The sequence below is a fragment of the Eumetopias jubatus genome, unplaced genomic scaffold, assembly GCF_037043125.1.
Source record: "Eumetopias jubatus isolate StellerSeaLion01/CBP00866 unplaced genomic scaffold, mEumJub1_p1.0 scaffold_1, whole genome shotgun sequence".
Lineage (NCBI taxonomy): Eukaryota > Metazoa > Chordata > Mammalia > Carnivora > Otariidae > Eumetopias > Eumetopias jubatus.
Genome location: NW_028274807.1, coordinates 28,990,049 through 29,014,618, shown reverse-complemented (window position 1 = coordinate 29,014,618; position 24,570 = coordinate 28,990,049).

The window sequence follows — 24,570 nt, the reverse complement described above, 5'->3', positions numbered from 1 at the left end:
AATGAGGAGGCAGGGAGACCACAGGGTACTTTAAAAGACCTGAGGTTTATACTCATGTAAATAGGTTTATACTCATGCGAATAAACTAGAGTTTATACTCAAACAAAAAAACTCATGTAAATATCATATAAATATCAGAAGGCAAGGCCCATTGCCCTTTTATTTCTGTTCCAAGTTTTTTTCTCACGCTCCAGATTGTTGCTTTGTTTCTTATTTTCCCCTTTAAAATTTTCCTTGATTCCCGGAATCTGTTGTCTTCATGCAGATGCTATGTCTCTGTTCAGGCTGGATTTGCTCCAGACTCTAGAGAGATACCTGGATTTAACCATATTTCTGAACTAGGAAATCTTAAAAGAGGGTTTTAAATACAACTCAGCAATGGCTTAAGATGATTAAAACAAAGAGATGTGTGGTTAGGCACTCGTTTGCTTTGTTTCTATTGTTCCATTCCTCATGTAAAATTGTTTGGGAATCATGGTTTTATAAAAGAAAAGTGAACTAACAGTTTTATAATGCTTTCTAAATTTTGTGAACATGAAAGACTTTTCAATGGAAATACAACACAGTTTATAACATTCGGTACAAATTCCCATATGCTTCAGTCAGATTAATAACATAATCAGGAAAATAGTCTAAAAACAAAGAATGTATCCTACTTTAAAATAGGACTTGAACCTTATGGTATCCACAGCCTAATTTTAACTGCTTTAATGTGGGATATTTTCCCCAATCAATCTTTGCTGCTCTGAAGAAGCCATTACAATTTTTTGAGTAAACAGTGTTTAAACAAAGTAAAATGCTTATTCTCAAATACATATTTGAGTTTTAACATTGTCTTTTTAGTCTGATTAAATGTGAATTTTTCATACTTAGTGCTAGATTATGAAATAAAGATGTCATTTAACTTTTTCCCCCCCCTTTTAGTCCCCCCCACAAAGTTACAGGAAAGCAGTTAATTACAATTTATAAGTGGTGATCATAATGATTCAAAACATCAAAAATTCAAACTATTCACTCAGTTCGTGTTTGGTTCCATCACAAATCAGTTTTATTTTAGTATCACCTTAAGAGACTACAAAGTGCAGAGGGGGAAAGAGATGAAACCCTGTGAGCCATAATTACCTCTAAAACCCCTGCCAATGTCTGCAGCTCCCTGGCAGTGCCCAGCCAGTCAGTGGGTTCTGTGCCTAATTCAGGACAGGAGAACAGAGAAAAAACGTTAGAGAATGAATTCTGTTCTGTTTGGCTTATGAACTGTATGGCAGATAGAATCAATGAGAAAAAAAAGACAAGTTTATCTTTTAAAAAGTGTTTTTATTTTAAAAATAATACATGATCACATGGAAAATATTGAATTTTTTAAAAATAAAATAAAATAATGTCTAATCCCATTTCCTAGAGAACCACTATTAATATATATTTTTTTCCATTTCTGTGTAGGTTTTTTTTGTATGTAGGTACATACAGTATACAATATATGTAGAGGCCACTTTTAGGAAACAGGCTTGAGCAATGGAAACTGGATCAAGGCAAAGGACCCATAGTGACCCTAAACCCCTGGATGAATATAAACAGACCCATTAGGTGACCCACCTCAAAATCTCCATGAACCCTCACTGACAAATGGGCTACTTACAACCAGGCATAGTTACCAAAAAAGGAAAAATTCTATCAGTCCCCATACCTCCTCCCCTTCCCCCTTTAAATGCAGTTCCCCCACACTGCCTCCTTGCAGACTGTCTCTCCTTTGCTGTCCTGCCTGTTGCTGGCTTGTCCTGTCTTCGGTAAACTTCTACCTCCTTGGTTCTGCCTGAGGTGAATTTTTTTACTGCCCTTGTCACCGTCTTCCACCTGATGGGGTCGCCCCACATTTGGGGGCCCCCATCCGATCGGGAGAGACACTACAATATGTATGTATTTCATATATGTATGTATTCATATATATGTACATATGCGCATATATTTTATAATTTTAATAAGTTGATAATGGATGGTAGATTTATTCTAATGCTGTTATATACAATCCAAAAAAAAAAAAAGCAAACAAATAAGCTAACTATTTCTCCCTTGCATATTTTAGGTTATTACTCATTTACTATATGTTGATTCTCTACTCAGTGCTGAGGATACAATTTTTTCCTGGAGAGCAAATTAATAAGAGAGTGTGTAAACATACAATTTTGTGAGAGTGATAAATTTTGTAGTAGAAGAACTCCCAGAATTATATGGGAGCATACATCAGGGAAATTGATCCATAGTGAGTGTATCCGGGGTGTTCTTTCAGAAAAGATTAATATCTGAGCTAAATCTTGAAGGCTGAGGAAGAGTTTTAGTAAAGGAGTGGTCTCAGATATGGGGGGTGGAGGCAGGGTGTGGACCAGTTCAAAATCACATTGGAAAAATTAAAAGCAATCTCCTATCACCAGAAGATAGGGTAATGAGATAGGAGTGGTGTAGTGATGAATGATAAAGCTGGAGAATTAGGTAGAAGCAGATAATTAAAAATCAGTGTAAATATTTGAATTTCTTTTAGATAAAGTATTTGAGAGCCAGGGAAGAATTTTCACCTGGGGAGTGGTGTAATCAAATTTGCATTATAGGATACAGCCTGGGGAATGGATTGGAGGAGATCAAGTATGGAGTTACTGAGATTAGTTGGAATTCTGATGATAATGATTTTGCAAAAGGAGATGATTACGTGTCCTAAGGCTGAGGCAGTGAGGAGGAAGGGGAAGGATAAGTTTGGAGAGGAAGTTTTGGCACTAATAATGTTGTGGAAATGTTGAGGTTGGAATTCTTGAGCCATTTTCGGTGCAAAGATGTGGTCTCTTTAAAGCATGGAGATCCGACCTGTGGGCAGAAAGACCTGCTTTGGGTTAGTAAGGAGTGGCTAACTATATACTTTCAAATTGGGGGAAATAAAGACCAGGGAAGTTTCCAAAAGGACTTTTTTTTAAATTTTATTTATTTATTTGAGAGAGAGAATGAGGTAGAGAGAGAGCATGAGAGGGAAAAGGGTCAGAGGGAGAAGCAGACTCCCTGCTGAGCAGGGAGCCTGATGTGGGACTTGATCCCAGGACTCCAGGATCATGACCTGAGCCGAAGGCAGTCGCTTAACCAACTGAGCCACCCAGGCGCCCCTCCAAAAGGATTTTAAATGTTAAAGAAGACTCACAAGATCCTGGAGTCCTGGCAATTGTCAAGCTAAGGTTGTTTTTCTCTGTAGCAAAGCTTATTAACATTAATATTGGGAGTTCCTGGAGGAATGTGATACTCTGCCTGCTTTTGTATTGTCAATGGGCTGCAAGTCAGAAGTTTTAATTTTATCTACATTTCTTTTGCCTTTGTTCTCCACATTAGTAAATATTGATGGGAGAGGAAAGAGTCAATGGTCATTTTGGATTTCTTTTTGTTTCTTATTTTCATTTTTGGATTTCTAATTGGAATCTGGGTGGATGGGAATCTGGGTGGATGATAGAGTACTAGTAGGGAATACAGTTTTGGAAAGAAGATGGTGAATTTAATTTTGAATAGGCTGAGTTGGAAATTCATGTGAGACATTGAAAACAAATCATTGAATGGAAGAGCTGGGCTGAAAATTTAGAATGCATTGGTTTACTGAGGTGAGTGAAATTATTTTTTTAGTTATCTTGGATGCATACCTGGGGGTGGCATTGCTGAGTCATACAGTAATTCTACATTAACTCGATGGGACCTCTATTTGAAAAATTGCCAAAATGTGTTCCAAAGAACTTGTACCATTTCACATTCTTACTGCCATACACAAAAGTTCCAATTTCTCCACATTCTTAACATTTGTTACCATCTTTTTGATTCTAGCCATCCCAGTCAGTGTGAAGTAATATCTCAATGTGGTTTTGATTTGCATTCCCCTCATCACTAATGATATTGAGCACACTCTCGTGTGCTTATGGGCCATCCGTATACTTTCTTTGGAGAAATTGTTCAAATCTTTTGCCCATTTTTTAATTGAGTTATTTTGGTTTTTATAATGTTGAGTTGTAAGAATTCTTTATATTCCATGGAGACAAATCCATCGTCAGATACATGGTTTGTTAGTATTTCCCCCCAATCTCTGCATTGTCTTTACATTTTGATAGTATCCTAAAAAAAATTGATGGAAGTCCAATATACCTATTTTTCTTTTGTTAGTTGTGCTTTTTGTATCATCTAAAAAAACTGTTGCTTAATCTAAGGTCAGGAAGATTTACCCTTGTGTTTTCTTCTAAAAGTGTTATAGATTTAGCTTTTGCATCTTCATCTATGATTTACTTTGAATTAATTCTTGCATACTGTGTGTGGTAGAAGTCCAGATTTATTCTTTGCATGCAGATAATCTAGTCCCAATGTTCCAGGATTTTTCCTTTAGTGCCAATGGTCCTTGACTGATCACGCAGCTTCAGAGAATGAAGAGGTATGATGTAGTAAAGATGTTAGGGTTCGAAGCCCACGGCCAAGAAAATTCTTGAGACGTCTTTGGTGCAAAAAGTTTATTTTACTAACGCATGGGGACAGGACCCATGGGCAGAAAGAGCTGCCCCGGGGTCATGAGGAGTGGCCCATTATATACTTTCAAGTTGGGACGGGGTTAGGGATAGTGTAAGTCTGTAAGGAATTTGGGAAGCAAGGTGTCCAGGACCTTGAGGGGGCTAGCTGTTATTGTTGGGAAAAGGTCATTTATTACCATCTAATAAAACCTTAAGACATGAGACCCTTCAGATATGTATTAGTGGGTCATATGCTTGGGGCATGACTGCCAACAGGTATCTTGAGGGGTAGAGATAAAGGAAGTTTCCAAAAGAATTTTTGTATGTTAAAGTAGACTTACAGGGCAGGGATAGGATTGGGGGGTGGGTTGGGCTAGGACTCCCTTTTGCCCTTAGCAAAGTGTCAACATCGAGGCAGTTGAGTCCATAGAGTAATGTCACTCTGCCGGATTCAAGGACTTGTCAGTGGGCTGTAGGTAATAAGGAAACTTAATAATTTTTCTTCTGCCTTTGTTTCCCACATCAGATGGACCGGAGGAAGAGTGGTAGGCAGCAAAACAAAAGCTCATTGAGCAATAGGACAAAGGTCCCGAAGAGGTTTGCCGTCGGAGTTTCTAAGTCTAGGGGTTTTTATGAGAATGTTGGCAGGTGGTTTAATTAACCCTCCATGCACCTGTCACCCAATTAGGTTTTTGTTTCAAGCTTACCTACCTATCAGGTAGTTGGTTCACATGGGAAAGGGTGGAGGGCTCCTTCCAGGGTGGTGTCAAATCCTTTTAAGGGTAGTTTCGTCTTAGGGCAGGGTGAGCTTGTCCCCGACTGCCTTCTGACTCTGTTTGGTTACCAGCGCCCTTTGTTAAAAATACTATTTTTTCCTCTCTGTATTATCTTGGCATGCTTGCTGAAAACCAAGTGGCCCTGAGTGTAAAGGTTTATTTTCGGATCTTCAATTCTATTTTAGTTATCTATATGTATAACCTCGAAAGCACAAGGGACAGGACCCGTGGGCAGAAAGAGCTGCACTGTAAGTATGAGGAGTGACTGATTAGATGCTTTCAAGTTGAGAGGGGCGTTAGGGATAGCAGAAGTATGTAAGGAATTTTGGGGAAAGCAAGGTTTCCAGACTATTAGGAAAAAGTCATCTATTAACATCTAAGAAAACCTTAGTCATGAGACCCTTCAGATGTATATCAGTGGGCCATATGCTTGGGGGATGGTTGCCAACATGTATCTGGGAGGGTAGAGATGAAGGAAGTTTCCAAAGAATTTCATATGCTAAAGACGACTTATAGGATCCTGGAGGCCTAGCTATTGTCAAGTTAAGGTTGTTCTCCTGTGGCAAAGCGTTAACATTAAGACAGTTGGGAGTTCCTGCAGGAACGTTATACTGTGCCTATCTCAAGTATTTGTCAATGGGCTGCAGATTATAAGGAAATTTCATTTTATCTACATTTCTTTATACCTTTGCTCCCCACATCATGATTACTCAAATTTGTTCTGTGTCCTTTCTGTAGGACTTTTAGGATCAATGGGTCAGTTTCCACAAAATGGCATATTGATACGGTTGTGTTGGATGTGTAAATCATTTGGGGGAGTTCTGCGATCTTAACCCTGTTGTCTTCTAATCCATGAACACGGAAATCCATTTATTTAGGTCTTCAATTTCTTTCAACTTGCAGTTTTTCTTTTTTAAAAATTAGTTCATGGGGTGCCTGGGTGGCTCAGATGGTTAAGCATCTGCCTTCGGCTCAGGTCATGATCCCAGGGTCCTGGGATCGAGTTCCATGTGGGGCCCCCGGCTCAGCAGGGAGTCTGCTTCTCCCTCTCTCTCTGCCTCTTCCCCTGCTCATGCTCGCTCGCTCTCTCTCTCTGTATCTCTTGTGTCTCAAAAAAAAAAAAGTTAAAAAAAATAAAAATTAGTTCCTAAGTATTTTATTTTTCACACATTTCACAAATGGAATAGTTTTCTTGATTTCCTTTTTGGATTGTTTACTGCTATTGTAAAGGAATGTAATTGATTTTTAAATATTGATCTTATATCCTCCTACTTTACCAAACTCATTTATTAGTTCTGTTTTTTAAATATGGATTTCTTAGGCTTTTATATATACAAGATCATCCATTGCAAATTGATATAATTTTGCTTGTTTTTTTCTGCACTGGATGACTTTAGCTTCTTTTTCTTACCTAATTACTCTGGCTCTCGAACATCTGGTAAATATTGAATAGAAATAACAAGAGCAAACACCCTTGCATTGTTTCTGATCATAGGGAGAAAGCATTCAGTCTTTCACCATTAAGTGAGGAGGGAACAGAAGGCAAGCTGAGGACAAAGCACAAGCTGACACCCTGCAATCCTCCCCTCCCCCACTCCCAGGTGGGTTCTGTGTGACATTCCTCAGGTACTCCTGGCTGTCCTAAAGCTAAGGGAAGGGAAAAACAAATGATTAACTAATAGAGATCACAGTCTTCCAGCAAGAGAGGAGTCTCCCTTATTTTACAAATGTCTTAGTGATTTACAAGAAAAAAGCATTCTTATCAATAGCCTAACTTCCAGAGACCCATAGACTCCCAATTTCCTGGAGCCCTAACATCACCCACCCATCCCGAGTGATGCGGGAAACAAAGGTAGAAGGAAATGTAAATAAAATAAAATTTCCTTATAACCTGCAGCCCAAGACAAGGACTTGTGATAGGCAGAGTGTAACATTCCTCCAGGAAGCTCCCAACATTAAGCTCCTCTTAATGTTATTGCTTTACTAGAGGGAAAAACATACCTTTACTTGACAATGGCAAGTACTTTAATATCTTGTAGGTCCTCTTTAGCACACAAAAGTTATTTTGAAAGACTCCCTTTTTCCTTACCCCCAATTCCCAAGTATATAATCGGCCACCCCTCACAGCCCCAGTGCAGCAGATCTTTCTGTCCTGTACCCGTGCTTTAATAAAACCATCTTTTTGCACCAAAGAGGTCTCAAGAATTCTTTCTTGGCCATGGGCTCTGGACCTCATCTACCTTCAAAAACTACATCAGTTAAGTATGATGTTAGCTCTGATATTTTTATATATATTCCTTACAATATTAAGGAAATTCTGTTTCCAGTTTAGTGTTTTTGTCATGTCATGAAAGAGTATTGGGTTTTGTAAAATGTTTTTTCAGCATCTATTGAGATTATAAAGATGATAAGATTTTTTTCTTCATTCTTTTAATGTGATGTATTAACATAGATTTTTTTTAAGTTGAAACATCCTTGTATTCTTGTGATAAATCCCACTAGGTCATGATGTTGCTGTATTTGTTTTGCTAGTGTTTTGTTGAGGGTTATTACCTCTATATTTATAAAGAATACTGATCTGTAGTTTTCCTTTTTTAAAAATTTTATTGTTATGTTAATCACCATACATTACATCATCAGTTTTGGATGTAGTGTTCCATGATTCATTGTTTGTGCATAATACCCAGTGCTCCACGCAGAACGTGCCCTCTTTAATACCCATCACCAGGCTAACTGTAGTTTTCTTTTCCTTATAGTATTTTTTAAGCTTTTATATCAGAATAATACTAGCTTTAGAGAATGAGTTCAGAAGTATTCTACTCTTTTTTGAGAGATTTTGAAATATTGATGTTTCATAGAATTCACTGGTGAAGCTATCTGGTTGTGGGCTTTTTTTGTGGGAAGGTTTTGAATATTAATTCAATCTCTTACTGTGCTGTATTTCCATTTAGATTTTCTGTTTCTTCTTGAGTCAGTTTCAATAAATTCTTTGTGTGGATTTTATTATTTCATCTAAGTTATCTAGTTTGTTGGCATACAATTGTTCATACTCTTTTATAATCCGTTTTATTTCTGTGTAGTAAGTAGTCATAGCCTCTTTAATTCTTGATTTTAGTAAATTGATTCTTTTTAACTTCGTAAATTTAGCAAAATTAGATTTACCAATTTTGTTGTTGATTTTTTTTTTCAAAGAACGAAACTTTTTGATTTGTTGCTGTTGTTACTTTCTATTATTTATTTATTTCTGCACTAATCTTTATTATTTTCTTCCTTCTGCTTGCTTTGGGTTTAGTCTACTCTTAGTTTCTTTAAGTGGAAGCCTGAATTACTGATTTGAGACCATTCTTCTTTTTCAATATAGGCATTTACCCTTTACATTTCACTCTAAACATGTTTTTTTTTTTTGCTGCATACTCTAAAACTTGGCATGTTGTATTTTCATTTTCACTCATCTCAGAGTATTTACTAATTTCCCTTGTAATTTCTTCTTTCACCCATTATTTATGTAGAAGTATGTTAATTTCCACATATTTTGAATTCCCCAAATTTCTATTGGTTTCTAATTTCATTCCATTATGATCAGAGAGCATACTTTGTATTATTGCAAATTTCAAAATTAATAAGACTAGTTTATCACATAGCTGTGTACTGGAGAATGTCCCATTTGCCCTTGAGAAAATATGTATTCTGCTAATTTAAGTGGAGTGTTGTATATATTTCTATTAGGCCTACTTGGCTTAAGTGTTATTGAAATCTATTTAATGAATGATCTTGGGGCACCTGGGTGGCTCAGTTCGTTAAGCGACTGCCTTTGGCTCAGGTCATGATTCTGGAGTCCCGGGATCGAGTCCTGCATTGGGCTCCTTGTTTGGTGGGGAGCCTGCTTCTCCCTCTGACCCTCCCCCTCTCTCATGCTCTCTCTCTCTCTCTCTCTCTCTCTCTCTCTCTTCTTAGCTCTCTCAGATAAATAAAATCTTTAAAATAAAATGAATGATCTTTTGCCTAGTTGTTTAAATATCCTTCCCCCCCCCATAACATCTTTTAACTTAAAATCTATTTGGTCTGAGATTTTAAAAGGCAGTTCAGTTTCTTTTCCCATCCTTTTTCTTTCAATCTATTTGTGTATGAACTGGAAGTGTGTCCCATGTCAACAGCATACAGTTGAAACATGTTTTCTAAAAATCCATTCTGCTAAATTCTGTCTTTTAATTTTTTATTTTTTAAAATTAAGTTTCTTATTTTAATTTCAGTATAGTTAACATATAGTTTTTTTTAAGATTTTATTTATTTGACAAGAGGGAGCACAAGCAGGAGGAGCAGCAAGGGGGAGAGGGAGAAGCAGGCTCCCCGCTGAGCAGGGAGCCCAATGTGGGGCTCGATCCCAGGACCCTGGGACCATGACCTGAGCTGAAGGCAGCCACTTAACCAACTGAGCCACCCAGGTGCCCCAACATACAGTGTTATATTAGTTTCAGATGTACAGTATGGTGATTCAATTCTATACCTTACTCAGTGCTCATCCTGACACTCTTAATTCCCATCACCTATTTTACTCCTCCCTGCACCCACATCCCCTCTGGTAACCATCAGTTTGTTCTCTATAGTTAAGAGTCTGTCTTGGTTTGTCTCTCCCTCTCTCATTTTTTTTTTTTTTCTTTTGCTCATTTGTTTTGTTTCCTAAATTCCACACATGGGTGAAATCATATGGTATTTGTTTTTCTCTTACTGACTTATTTTGCTTAGCATTGTACTCTCTAGTCCCATCCATGTTTTGCAAATGGCAAGATTTCATTCTTTTTTATGGCTGAATAATATTCCAGTGTGTGTACACACACACACACACACACACATACACACACATATTGCCATATCTTCTTTATGCATTCATCTATCAGTGGGCACTTGGTTATTGTAAATAATGCTACAATAAACATAAGAATGCATGTATTGCTTTGGATTAGTGTTTTGTTTTGTTTTTTTATTTTTTTGGGTAAATACCCAGTAGTGCAATTACTGGATCATAGGGTAGTTCAATTTTTAGGTTTTTGAGGAAACTTTATGCTGTTTTCCAGAGTGGCTTCACCAGTTTGCCTTCCCACCCACAGTGTAAGAGGTTTCCCTTTCTCCTCGCCCTTCCCAACACATGTTGTTTCTTGTGTTGTTGATTTTAACCATTCTGACAGGTGTGAGGTAATATTTCATTGTGGTTTTGATTTGCATTTTCCTGATGATGAATGATGTTGAGCATCTTTTCATGTGTCTATTGGCCATTTCTTTGTCTTCTTTGGAGAAATGTCTGTTCATGTCCTCTGCCCATTTTTAGTTGGATTATTTGTTTTTTGGGTGTTGAAGTGTATCAGTTCATTATATATTTTGGATACTAACCCTTTATTGAATACTTCATTTGCAAATATCTCCTCCTATTCAGTAGGTATGCCTTTTCATTTTGTTGGTTGTTTCCTTTGCTGTGCAGAGCTTTTTATTTTTGCTGGAGTCTCAATAGTTTATTTTTATTTTTTAAAAAGATTTTATTTATCTGTTTGACAGAGAGACCACAAGCAGGGGGAGTAGCAGAAGGAGAGGGAGAAGCAGTCTCTCTGCTGAGCAGGGAGCCCGATACAGGGCTCGATTCTAGGACCCTGGGACCATGACTGGAGCCAAAGGCAGTTGCGTTATTAACAAACTGAGCCACCTGGGCACCACCCCCCATAGTTTATTTTTGCTTTTGTTTCCCCTGCCTCAGGAGACCCATCTAGAAAAATGTTGCTATGGCTAATGCTCAGAGAAATTACTGACTGTGCTCTCTTCTAGGATTTTTATGGTTTCAGGTCTCACATTAGGACCTAAATCCATTTTTAATGTATTTTTGTGTATGTTGAAAGAAAGTGGTCCAGTTTCATTCTTCTGCATGTGGCTGTGCAGTTTTCCCAACACCATTTGTTGAAGAGATTTTTCCCATTTTGTTAAAAATTATTGACCATATAATTGTGGGTTTATTTCTAGGTTTTCTATTCTAGTCCATTGATCTGTGTGACTATTTTTCTGCTAGTACCATGCTGTTTTGATTACTACAGCTTTGTAATATAACTTGAAGTCTGGAGTTGTGATACCTTCAGCTTTGTTTTTCAAGATTTCTTTGGCTACTTTGGGTCTTTGGTGGTTCTATACAAATTTTAGGATTATTTGTGACACCTGAGTGGCTCAGGCATTAAGCATCTCCCTTTGGCTCAGGTCATAATCCCAGGGTCCTGGGATCGAGTCCTGCATTGGGCTTTCTGTCAGCGGGAAGCCTGCTTCTCCCTCTCCCACTCCCCCTGCTTGGGTTCCCTCTCTTGCTGTGTCTCTCTCTGTCAAATAAATTTAAAAAAAAATCTTTAAAAAAATTTTTTAGGATTATTTGTTCTAGTTCTGTGAAAAATGCTGCTGGTATTTTGATAGGGATTGCATTAAATGTGTAGATTGCTTTGGGTAGTGTAGACATTTTAACAATATTTGTTCTTCCAATCCATGAACATGAAATGTCTTTCCATTTCTTTGTGTCATCTTCACTTTCTTTCATTAGTATTTTATAGTTTTCCGAGTCAGGTCTTTCACCTCCTTGGTTAAGTTTATTCCTAGATACTTTTTTATTTTTGGTTCAGTTATAAATGTGATTGTTTTAATTTTTCTTTTTGCTGCTTTGTTATAACTGAATATAAATGCAACAGATTTATGTACATTGAATTTGTATCCTGTGACTTTACTGAATTCATTTACCAGTTCTAGTAGTTTTTGATGGACTTTTTCAGATTTTCTATATAAATTATCATGTCATCTGCAAATAGTGAAAGTTTTACCGCTTTCTTACAAATTTGAATGCCTTTTTATTTCCTTTTGTTGTTTAATTGCTGTGGTTAGGACTTCTTGTATTACGTTGAATAAAAGTGGTGAGAGTGGACATCCTTGTCTTGTTTCTGACTTGAGAGGAAAGCTCTCAGTTTTTCCCCATTGAATATGGTGCTTGCTATTGGTTTTTCATATGATGCCTTTATAATGTTGAAGTATATTTCCTCTAAACCTTGTTGAGGGTTCTGGGAAATTCTGTCTTTTAATTGGAATACTTATACCATTTATAATGTTTGTTTTTTTTTTTAAAGAATTTATTTATTTGACAGAAGGAGACACAGTGAGAGAGGGAACACAAGCGGGGGAGTGGGAGAGGGAGAAGCAGGCTTCCTGTGGAGCAAGGAGCCTATGATGCCAGGCTCCATCCCAGAACCCTGGGATCATGACCTGAGCTGAAGGCAGACACTTAACGACTGAGCCACCCAGGCACCCCATAAGCCATTTATAATGTTTTTATATTAATGTATGTGGTTATCTTTGCCAGTGATCTTTATTTCTTTTTCCACATTTAGTTATTGTTTAGTGACTCTCCTAGCCTGAAACAGTCCTATTAAGGTATTACTTACAGGGCAGGTCTACTAGCAATATATTCTTTCAGTTTATGATTACTGAGAATGTCTTCATTTCTCCTTCATTTTTGCAGGATAGTTTTGCTGAACATAGAATTCTTGAGAGTATTGGTTGTTTTTCTTTTCTGGAATCCATGGTTTTTGATGAGAAACTACCTGTTCATCTTTGAGGAAACTTTGTACATTATGAGATACTTTTATTTTTGCTACTTCTATGATTACCTCTTTTTCTTGTCTTTGATAATTTTATTCTAATTTGTCCAAGTATGAATCTCTTTGAATTTATCCCACTTGGAATTTATGTAGCTTCTTGGGTGTGCATATTAATGTTTTGTTTTGTTTTGTTTTTTGTTTTTTATCAAACTGGGAAGTTTCTGGCCATTGTTTCTTCAAATAGTCTTTTTACCTATTCATTCTCTTTTCTTCTTCTGGAACATCATGATGTATGTATTTGTGTGCAGGTTTCTGAGACTCTGTTAATTTTACTCCATTAACTTTCTTTCTGTTCTTCAGCCTGGATAATCTAAGTTGATCTATCTTCAAATTCTGCTACTTCAAATCTGCTTTTAAATTCATTTAATTTTTTCATTTCAGTTTTTATACTTTTCAATGCCAGAATTTTTAGTTGGTTCTCTTTCTTTCTTTCTTTCTTCTTTTTTAATTTTAGAGAGAGGGGGAGGGGCAGAGGGAGATGAGGAGGAAGAGGGAGAGATCAAGTGGACTCCCTGCTGAGCGTTGAGTGGAGCCTGCCTGGTATCATGACCTGAGCCAAAACCAAGAGTCAGCCGTTTATCCAAGAGTTGGAAGCTCAACTGACTGAGCCACCCATGTACCCCTGGTTCTTTTTTTTTCTAGACAATTTTTTCTTTTTTTTTTTTTAAAGATTTTATTTATTTATTTGAGAGAGAGAGAATGAGAGATAGAGAGCACGAGAAGGAAGAGGGTCAGAGGGAGAAGCCGACTCCCTGTGGGACTCGATCCCGGGACTCCAGGATCATGACCTGAGCCGAAGGCAGTCGCTTAACCAACTGAGCCACCCAGGCGCCCTAGACAATTTTTTCTCTTTATTGGTATTCTCTATTTGTGAAGATCTTAAATTTTCCTTTAATTCTTTGGACATGGTTTTATTTAGTTCTTTGAACATATTTTTAAATCGCTTTTTTAATGTTTTTGTCTAGTAAGTCCAACATCTGAGCTCCTGTTTTGACTGATTTTTTTTTTCCTTTATATGGTGTATAACTTCCTGTTTCCTTGCATGTTATAGTTTTGTTTTGTTTTTTCCCCTTTGAAAACTAAATCTTTCCAACTCTGGAAATCAGCTCCCTCTTCCCCCTCCAACATTCCTTGGAGTTTTGGTGTTAGTGTTTGGTGCTGCTCTTTTGTTGTTATGGATGTTTGTTTGTTTATTGAGTCTCCTGAATGAATTCTGTAGAGTCTGAATTCATATATATATATGTAGACACACCACTCAGCATCTTTTCTCAATTAGTTTAATGGTCAGCTAATGATTGGACAGAGATTTCCTTGAATGCATTGAACCAATAAGTCTCCCTGACTGTGTTGAGAGGTTTGTGTATGTTTGGGAGGAATATTTCAATACTCCAGTAAGAAGCTTAAAGCACTACTTTAGCCTTCACTTCTTGCTTGTGCAGAGACTCAAAGTCATCTCTAGGTGGGAGATTAGAGCCTTCTCGGTGTCTTTCCTGAACATGTGCACATTCCTGCACATGCATATGGCCTTTTAGACTTCCAGGAATATGCTGGATATTTTCAACATCCCTCATAAAAATTTCATTCCCTGGCTTTTCCTTTATAATATCTTAGTAAGTTTCTTACTTAACTCAGCTGCATTATTAAACAATTGACAGTGATTTTCTTTTGATAAATGCCTTAGGGACATGGCTGTCTACATTGGGTGAGCTGAGTCAGGTTTGATGTCAGTAGTCACTTAGTTTAAATAAAAATAAGTCCTGGGAATGGAGATACCAGACAGGTAACTAGTGACAGTTTTGTAGGGATTGAATTTTGGGGGTAACTTCAAACCTCTTCTTTTCCTTCCGGCCCCTAGGCTACTGGTTTTCACAGTTAATGTAATTGTGTAACTTTTGGTTTGAAGGATACCACAGAGATTGGATGGCTGGGGTTGGGTATAAGAAGCTGAAATGCTACAAAACTTTGTCTTTTTATCAAGGTTCAGCTATTTTTATTCACTGAATGCTCCTCATATTTTTTCAAACCTTTGATTAATTTCCAGAGTTCTGAAAAAAATTATTTTGGCCATTTTTGCTAGCATTCTCATTACTTTTATGGAGGAGTAGATATATGGAGGTCTTTACTCTGCCATTCAGAAGTGTTTTCTATGAGAATTTCAAAAACTCCTTATGGATAGTTTCTAATATTCAGGCAAAGTTGAAACCCACTGGTTTTTAGAAAAAGGTTCAAGGGCCAGGTTCTAGGCAACACAAGCATTTACAACCAGGAAGAAAACAAGGGGCTTATGAATGAGTCAGATAAGGACTGGTTCACAGATGTATGGGGCTTATAAAAAACAAAAGAGAAGCCATTGAATGCTGCCTACATAGTTGAGAAAATGGTTTGAAAACTACTGATTTGAATGATCTAATAAGAGGTCACTGTGGGGGCGCCTGGGTGGCTCAGTCGTTAAGCATCTGCCTTCAGCTCAGGTCATGATCCCAGGGTCCTTGGATCGAGCCCCGCATTGGGCTCCCTGCTAGGCGGGAAGCCTGCTTCTCCCTCTCCCTCTGCCCCTGCTTGTGTTCCCTCTCTCGCTGTGTCTCTCCCTATAAAATAAATAAATAAAATCTTTAAAAAAAAAAAATTAAAAAAAAAAAGAGGTCACTGTGATCTTTGTTAGAGCAATTGCAATGGAATGGCGAGGCGGAATCTTAGCGGCAGCATGTTGTGACATAAATGGGAAGTAAAAAAGAGAAAGCTAGTTTAGGCTGAAGAAACCAGGCTACAAACAAAAGGAGAGATAATATAGGCCAGTAGTTGGAATAGAATATGGAGTCAAAAAAATTGCTTTGTCCCAGGGATCATTTTAACTGCTTTACTCATTAATCACAAACTTTTCTTTTGGTGTCTATCTTAGACCATAAGGCCGTCACTAGTGGTTTGTATTTGGGGATAAGAAAGGTGACTTTTCTTCCATTGTATGGGAAAGAAATTTGATCCTAAATGGATACATTGTAACTTTACACAGATTCTCAGTGACACTGTATGACTGTAGCTTTGTGAGGGGCAGTGGACTGGAACATATGTAAAGTCTGACAAAACTGAGATGATATCCCAACGCCATCACTTTACTGGTGTTAGCTGCCTGACTTCAGCAAAATTAATGGCTCTTTCAGCCTCGCTTCTCTCATATAGATAGTACCAATCTTTCAAGACTGTTGTGTAGATTAATTTAGATAATACCTAGGTTTTATAATAAAGAAGAGGATGCTATATGAGGATGGAAAAGTTAGCCTTTTAATCTGTTTTCTCACCTATAATATAAAAAAATTTTTTATATAATCTCCATGCTGCCTTCCAGCTCTAACCAAATGGGCCTCTAATATCTTTTCATCAGTATTATTCTTCATGTACTTTGTAGACTGCTTGGAATTGGTTGATGACTGGCCATCTGTGTAAGATAGTTTCCATTAGAAAAGACATTCAGAATTCCAAGAGATTGACTTACAAAGAAATTGAAGGTTAGCTTTGCTGAGCTGGGGTGTACTTTTAAATAGATGAACTCATCCCAGGACATATAATAGACAGCACTCAGCAAGGCATATTTTAGATCCTTTAGAAATGAGCCTTGAGGAGATATACATTTGGCATGATATCAGATCCAAAGATATCTATGTTTTGGGACCCCCTCGATTGTTTGTTCTACTTGAAATATTTGTGTTTGTGGAAGTTTGTACGGCTAGTTTTGTGTGGTTGAGGAGACCTTAAAGCAATAACCCACATGAAGAAGAAAGGTAGGCTTGAAAACAGCCAGATAGTGTTCAGGGAAAGAAGTAAAGAGGTGAAGCAAGAGTTAATCAATGGATAGAGGAGGATTGGTGAGACCAGCAGAGCATTATGAGACCAAGATTAGATAAGGGACTCAGCGACACAGCAAAAGGAGGAACTGGAAGGCCACTTGAGGCTGAACTGGGCTAGAACAGGAAGAAGAAAACAAAAATGATTTGCCTCCTCAGAGACTGATTTCTTTTTCTGACCAGTGCTCTCAGCTTGTTTTATTGAGTTCATTGATGTACTTTGGTAGAATTTTATTTGAGTAGGCATAGTGTGAAGGATAAGCTCTCATTTCAGGCAACAATTGAAAACTTGCTCATTTTCTATGAGCAGATTAGTGCTTTAAAGATTAAGAAAATTATGCTCTGTGATTTCAAAGGTGAAATGACTATGAAATAAGAATACTGAAAAACAGCACCATATTTATTGCGATTTTATTTATTCACTTTCCATGAAACTTAATACACAGTGTCTCAGCTACAGTTTCTTTCTGAATTGTGAAAGAATTTCTACTTTGAGTCTTTCTCCTCCCTCTGCTTATTCTTCCCAACTGATGGAGACATAATTTTATTTTTAAAATTAAAGATGGTTGGCAAATATTCCTTTGGGAGTGTTCCAGTTTCACACTACTTCTTGAGATAATTAGAATTGTCAAGAGTGACCTAGGAATCCCCCATCTATATTGTCTGCTTTACTGGAGGTTTCATATCCACTTAAGAAACTTTGATCACAGGGCACCTGGTGGCTGTTGGTGAAGCGTCTGCCTTTCGCTCAGGTCATGATGTCAGGGTATTGCGATTGAGCCCCACGTGGGGCTCCCTGCTCAGTGGGGCGTCTGCTTCTCCCTCTCCTTTTGCCCTCCCCCCTCACTTGTGCTCTCTCTCTCTCTCTCTCTCTCTCAAATAAATATAAATTCATAAAAAAAAAAAGAAACTTGCTTACATATAACTTCTGGCAAGAGAGGATGACTGGCAGGTCATTGGATGGCCCCTTATCCAAGTGGACTCTTTGGATGGGACTACTGATGAGCAGGGGCTTTGTAGGCAGCTGGGCAACACTGCAGCCCCAGAGATCCTCCTACGCAACCTGCAAATGAAACTAACGTTATGAAAGATTTCTCCAAAGACAGACATTTTAAATTAGCCAAATTACTCTAACAGGGCATATCTCAGGAAGATTTAAGGCAGGGCTGGTTGCTGTGCCCGCCAAGAGGCCTACTCTGCCAGTTGAAAGGCAAGCACATCCTTCCCTGCCAACTTGCAATGAGATGGTTCTTGCAGTGACAGCAGATCTACCATGCATGTTTGATTTAAGGCCCTCTATTACCATACCTTTGTAATTATCATCAGATGATGATGAGTCCTGGGAAAAGTGTCTTAAATGTGGAGATCCAGGAGCCTAATCAAAATGCAGTGCATAGAATATATCTTTCTTCTTGATGTTTCACCTCTTTTCAAACAATTGTTATTGGTTTGAGTAAAACTGTAGCATGACTCTTGATTCATTTTCACTTTGCTAATCAAAATGTTTCATAAGGTTCTGATGGTGTTCAAGACATCTTACAGGAGGTATGACTTTTCTCTAAGTTGACTGGCATAGATTTCATATTTTACATGCAGTTGTGGGAAAGATTTGTAAAGGCTTTATAAATTCTCTTATTCTGGGTTAGCATTTTCATGGATTCTCATTTTTATCAGGATTTTACAAGGCAGACATTATATTGCTGATACTTTTTATTTTGCTGTTATTTTGAGTCAAAGATTATCTAGACTAGTGATTCTACTTTTTTCCTAGTTAGGGATAATATGTTACTGTGTAACATGTATGTATAGCACAGATTTCAGAGGATTTGTATGGGTAAGGAAAGTTACTTTTTCTTAATAAGACATAACCTCAGTCAGCAATATTATGTTAAATATTCAACTTTGCCCAGTGCTCTGTGTTCCACCCATGGTGAAGCAGTGTGATATGAAGGAAAGAGACCTGGGCTTAATTCCAGAAAAATCTCTCTGAAAATCTGAACTCTTCTTATTTGTGAATAGGTGTGACTATGGATAATATCTCTGTTCCTCTAGGCCTCAAATTTCCTCTACAGTATGGTGGCCTTCGAATAGGTGCTCTCGAGGTCCCCTCCATGTCTGACATCTATGATTCCATGAAGAGTCCCTTTTCTTAAGGAATTAACCATTAGTATCCACGTATTTAGTATATAATTTCATAACAAGTTATTTATTTATGACACTCAAGTGGCTAATATATCCTTTCTCCCTTGATGTCACCCTTATCTGTCTTGTATTATTGCAGATAATGGAAATTTGGGGCGTTTGAAATAAAAGAAGGCTATATTAGCATCATTCCCACATTCATGGATTCAGGGTTAGAATGGGAATGGCTCCTTTTGGTTTGGGGAATATTATAACCACTGAGCCACCTATGTCCAGTAGACTCATTTAGCCTTTAATATATGCCCCCTTTTGTAGTATTGTGTTCTATGTATAAAGCCTGACTTCCCAGCCAAATGATAAGTCCCTGAAGATCTGGGAGTTCTAAATAGCAGTTCTAAATATCCCTGACACCTGTCATTTAACATTTAGCCCCATAACTAATCACTTAATATGTTATATGACATGATTTTTTGTGTGGTATAAAAAATGCTTTTGGAAAAATTATGTAAGCTAAAGATTTCCTTTTAATCACTGAAATGTAAACAATTTTCCACAAAACTCAATGAAAAAGGAATATAAGAATGAATAATTTGATCTACTGTGGGAAACTGAAATTCACTCTGGAGTGATTAGTGGTTATTTGGTTTTTAATTGACAATATCTCTCATAAATCATATTATCATATTGTATACAAGTAAGTAGTTGCTACTTCAAAAATAGTTTACCTAGTATATGGTTATATACTAGGTAGGTATCTGTCTGGTTCCATCCCACCCCCCACCCCCAAAAAACCCCTATAAATTGAGGACCAGAATGTCTCAGTTTGAAGGCAAATAACCCAATCTCACAACATTTAGGGATGTTTTTCCTCTTTGAACTCTACAGCTATTACTTTGTCCTGTTGGTTTGGCACTATGATGCATCTTTTCTTACAGGAATGTGCTGCTACTATAGTCTTTGATATTTGTCCTGTCTCCTTGGCTAAATTGCAAACTTGTTGAGAGAAAACACCATGTATCTCATGATCCTGTATTCCAAGTGTCTAACTGAGTTTTACTTATCTAAAAAATGTTCAGTTAATATTTGCTGGGATCCTATAAGTAGGGCAAGACACCCATTGCCATTGCAAGCTCACAATAAAATCAACAAATGTTAGTTTACTTAATTGAACTTCCTAATTCATGAAACAACCTTAATGCAGAAATAGTTATTTTTCTATTATAGAATTTAACTACTCTAAATTTTTGTTATTCTGTTTTCCTTATGTCAAAAGATATATTTAGATCTTTTAGATACTGCCATAGAGTTTAGTCTGGGATCTTTTGAAGGCATTGGGTATTTCAAAATTTAAAATGCCTTTAATTCATCTAAAATAACAATTTATTGGATAGCTGAGTTTTTTTTTCTTCATTAACATGCAGTACACATTAAAATTTGAGGCAGCTTTCTAATTATTGAAAAAAGATGGATTTTTGTTAAGAGAAATTTATGTGTTGTCTGATTCCTATCTCAGAAATGCACTGTAAAGAATCCTTAAATTTACATATTTTGCCTGGATTTTGAAGAACTTGGGCGCTTTTTTTAGAGGAAAACTATGCTAGGCCTCTTAAAGACTAGTAAATAAAACATTTATAAAGGCAGTATAAAAGGGACACTCTAGGAAAATCTATATAAATCAGAGTCCCTAGAGTCCTTTTTAAGATTCAGGATAAGAAAGTAATTTCTCTCATTAAACTGCCTTAGTGTGAATATGATAGTTCAATATTTCATAAATATTTAATGAATTATTATTTCCTACAACTTATGAGTATTTGGACAATTGAAAGAATTGTTTGAAATATGAGTATATATCTGGCTGTGTGAGGAAATGGGTGATTATAAATGCTTGACACTGTGTCTTGAAAAAATTGCAGAAAAATAGTTTTAGAGAGGGCAGGAAGGATGTTTGGTAAGGTTTTTTAGGGTATAAATTTGAAAGTGCCTATGAGTGCTTCTTCGTTTTTAATTCTTAAAGTATTATTATTATTAAAGATTTATTTATTTATTTATTTATTTAGAGAGAGTGATCATGAGGGCGTGTGACCCCGGGGAGGGGCAGAGGGAAAAGCGGGGAGAGAATCTCAAGCAGACTCCCTGCTGAGCGCAGAGCTGGGCCCGGGCTTGATCAAGAGTCAGAAACTTAACCAACAGAGCCACCCAGGTGCTCCTTAAAATATTATTAAAAATAATACCACTAAAACAATGGGCTGGACAGAGGTAAAATGTTGTAGAAGTCGTGCTACGTGCCTTACTTGTTTAAGCTTGTTTAAGCTGCGACTCTGCAATGTAGGCATTAACATTTTTTTACACTGGAATAAACTAGAGCTTAAATGCTTAAAAACTTGAAGCAGATAAGTGCTGAAATTAAGTCTGATTCCCATTCCAAAAATCCATGCTCTTAAATTGCATCATGTTGATTTCCTGTGTTGAGGAAAAGTTATTTTTCCTCTTACTGTCTAAAATATAGGTAGTTCTTTGCATAGTGTTTCTGGCACTGTCTCACACAGGAGCTTCCAATAACTGCCAGTCACATGGTGACAATTATGCTTGATTAAGCAGATCCAGTAAGTACTTGATCGACTTTTTCCCATAAATGCTGACATTCTGCGGCCAAAGGGAAACGAACACTTGCCATTATTCTAAGCACTCTGGCCATCTCCCCCTGTCCCTCTCAGCAGCACCCAGCTGAGTTTCCTAAGAACAGTGTTCCCAGATGCTTACTTAGACTCATCCTGGATTCCAGGGTTTCTATCAAATACTTTCTTGGGTAATCTGAATTTTTGAGGTCTGTAAGCCCTATACACTGACAGGTGACAATTTGTGACATTTGAAGGGATATTTGGCCATGTGTCATTGTTGCTATTGGTTATTCTATCCCTGATAATTCACTGCTACAGATTTTGAAGTCTTTACGGTGGAATCCTCTAAAACTACATAGAAAAAAGTGCTTTGGAAATGATAAATTCAAAAAAAAAGAAAGAAAATTATAAATTCACGTTATTATGACAATGTAAACAACTCCATGAGAGACTACCATAGCTATTGACTAGTGCATTGATTTATAGTCCACTGAAAAGATCGCTGTTTCTCAAAAGGTGTATCAGAATCGCTCAGTGAGTTAGGTACTGCTCTGGGTCCTATGCTCCCTGCCTCAGACTATCATTCTATCAGACACAGAGTATTAGGGTAATATAAGCGGCTTATATTATGACTCAGGGATTCAGGTTTTCCTACAGTGGGCTCCATAGTTCAGGGTTCATTGTTTCCAGCCTTACAGATAAAGGGGTGGGGAAGTACAGGACAGAGTAAGGAAAAGCTAGTGAGGTGACACTATGAACCTCAAAGGAGATTTTATGGGCTAGGTCCTAACTTTGGCTAGAACTTGTCACACAGACCCAACCGAATGCAAGAGGGCTGATAACATACCCAGGAGGCTAATAGACACAGTTCAGCGAACACAGCATTTTTTTTCTTCTGCTTCATAGATTCTGTTAAGTCTGTATAAAGCAGAGAAAAGCAAAATCAAGTAAACATGAAAAATGTTGATCATAATAGAATTTTAATGGGTGCCCAACAATGCCTTTATAGCTAATATAGGCCTGTGCAAAGAATATACGATCATAATGTGACTTTTAGGCAGGTCATTTTCATTTTCATAATCTATAGTATGGTCCTTGGGACAACCCAAATGGGGGCAATTGATAAGGGATATATGAAACCAGGGCCTGTTTTATGGGCATACAGTCTGTCTTGTTGCATAGGGCTCTGCTCTCACAAAGGCTCTGTATTTGTGTTAATGCTCTGCTATCGCTGTCTTAAGAGTCTTAATAAATTTGAATGTGGGACTCTGCATTTCATTTTGCACTAGGCCATTATTCTAAACTCTCTGGACATGCCCTATTATGTAGCTTGTCCCACCTGAAACTCATGCCTTATCAGAGACTAACACTGGGCTCAATGATAAAATGAAGATTCAATCTGATGCTACTCAACTTTTTTAGAGAAGACAAGTTAGAATGGCAAAGCTGTGTGCGTGTGTGTGTGTGTGTGTGTGTGTGTGCACGCATGGGTGCATGCATATGAATATATGGCCATGCAGGAATGTATTTTTTCAGGAAAGAGTTTACTGGGAGCAATTTGCTTTAATTGATATTCATCGAGCATCATCCCATTGCTTATTGTTAGCTGCTCATGTGAAGAGTTGGTTGATGTCTATAGCACAAACATTTGTTTCAGATAAATGGGTGTTTCAGTTGGGTAAGTTTTAATTAAGCAACCTTTATTGTACAAGTAGTTGTTTTTGAAATGAAGAGAAAACTACTGTAATTTGCTAATTCTGTTATCCAGAATCTGAAGAGGTTGAATCTTGTCCACTATAAACTTGAATACAGTTTTGGCTACAAATGTCCCAAATAAGGAATAAGAAACTTTTCTGATGTATTGTTCAATTTTTTTTTTCTCTATTGCAAATACCAGGACACAATTGACCTCTTCTCAAACTCACAGAATCATCTGGTTCTAAAATGAATGATTTATTTTTAAATCCTGCTTCCACACCACTTGCTTAGATTGCTACTTTAGCATTTCACATATCATAGGAATTTATTTATTTACACATTTGCCACATTCTTAACTCCTTGAGAATAGGTGTTATTGCCATTCATCTTGCTATTTCCAGAGCCTTAGTATAGTTTCCAGGTACCGAGAACATGTTCAATAAATATTTGATGAAGGATGAAGGAATAAATAAATCATGGTAAAAAAAAAATGTCATTTTTCTTTCAGCAAAACAAATATTTCCAAGTCTCCAAGGAAGCTTCTACTCTTAAGGCCAAAATCCGGGTGTTTTTGTTTTACAAGAATCTTTTTAAACTTGCATTATCCTTTAGTCCATAACAGTTATGTCCAGGAGGGGATGAAAAAAAATCATATTCTTATTAAGTGAAATTTTAAAACATCTGAAGGATAAAAATAGTATGTATTTGACTTTCATATTTATAAATTCATTATGTTATTGAAAGAGCTTTTTTTTCCTGTTTAAAAGAATGAGTTGCTTGAATACATTCACATAACACATGTATATAAGTAAAGAACAATATACGTAGGTTTCAACAGATATATGTGTTAATATTTTGTATTAAACTGGCTGTTAATAATTTATTTCCCATGGTCTGCTAATGATGGCCATGACTAGGGGTCACTAACCTTTTGTTTAAGGCTGGGATTGCTTAACTTACTGTATGAGTTTCCTGTGGCCGCCGTAACCAGTTACCACAAACTTGGTGGCTTCAAACACAGAATTATATTTTCTCCTCGTTCTGGAAGTCAGAAGTCCAGAATCAGTTATCACTGGGTCAAAATTCAAAGCATGTCTGCAGGGCCACACTTCTAGAGGCTGTAGAAGAGAATCCGTTCCTTGCTTCTTGCAGTTTCTGAAAGCTGTCAGCATTCCTCGGTTTATGGCCGCATCACTTGAATCCTCAAAGCCAGCATCTTCAGCTCTCTTTGCTCTGTCTTCACATTGTCTTCCCTTCATTGTGAAAGAAATCTCTTTCTCTCTGTTATGAGGATGCTTGTAATTATATTTAGGGCCCACCAA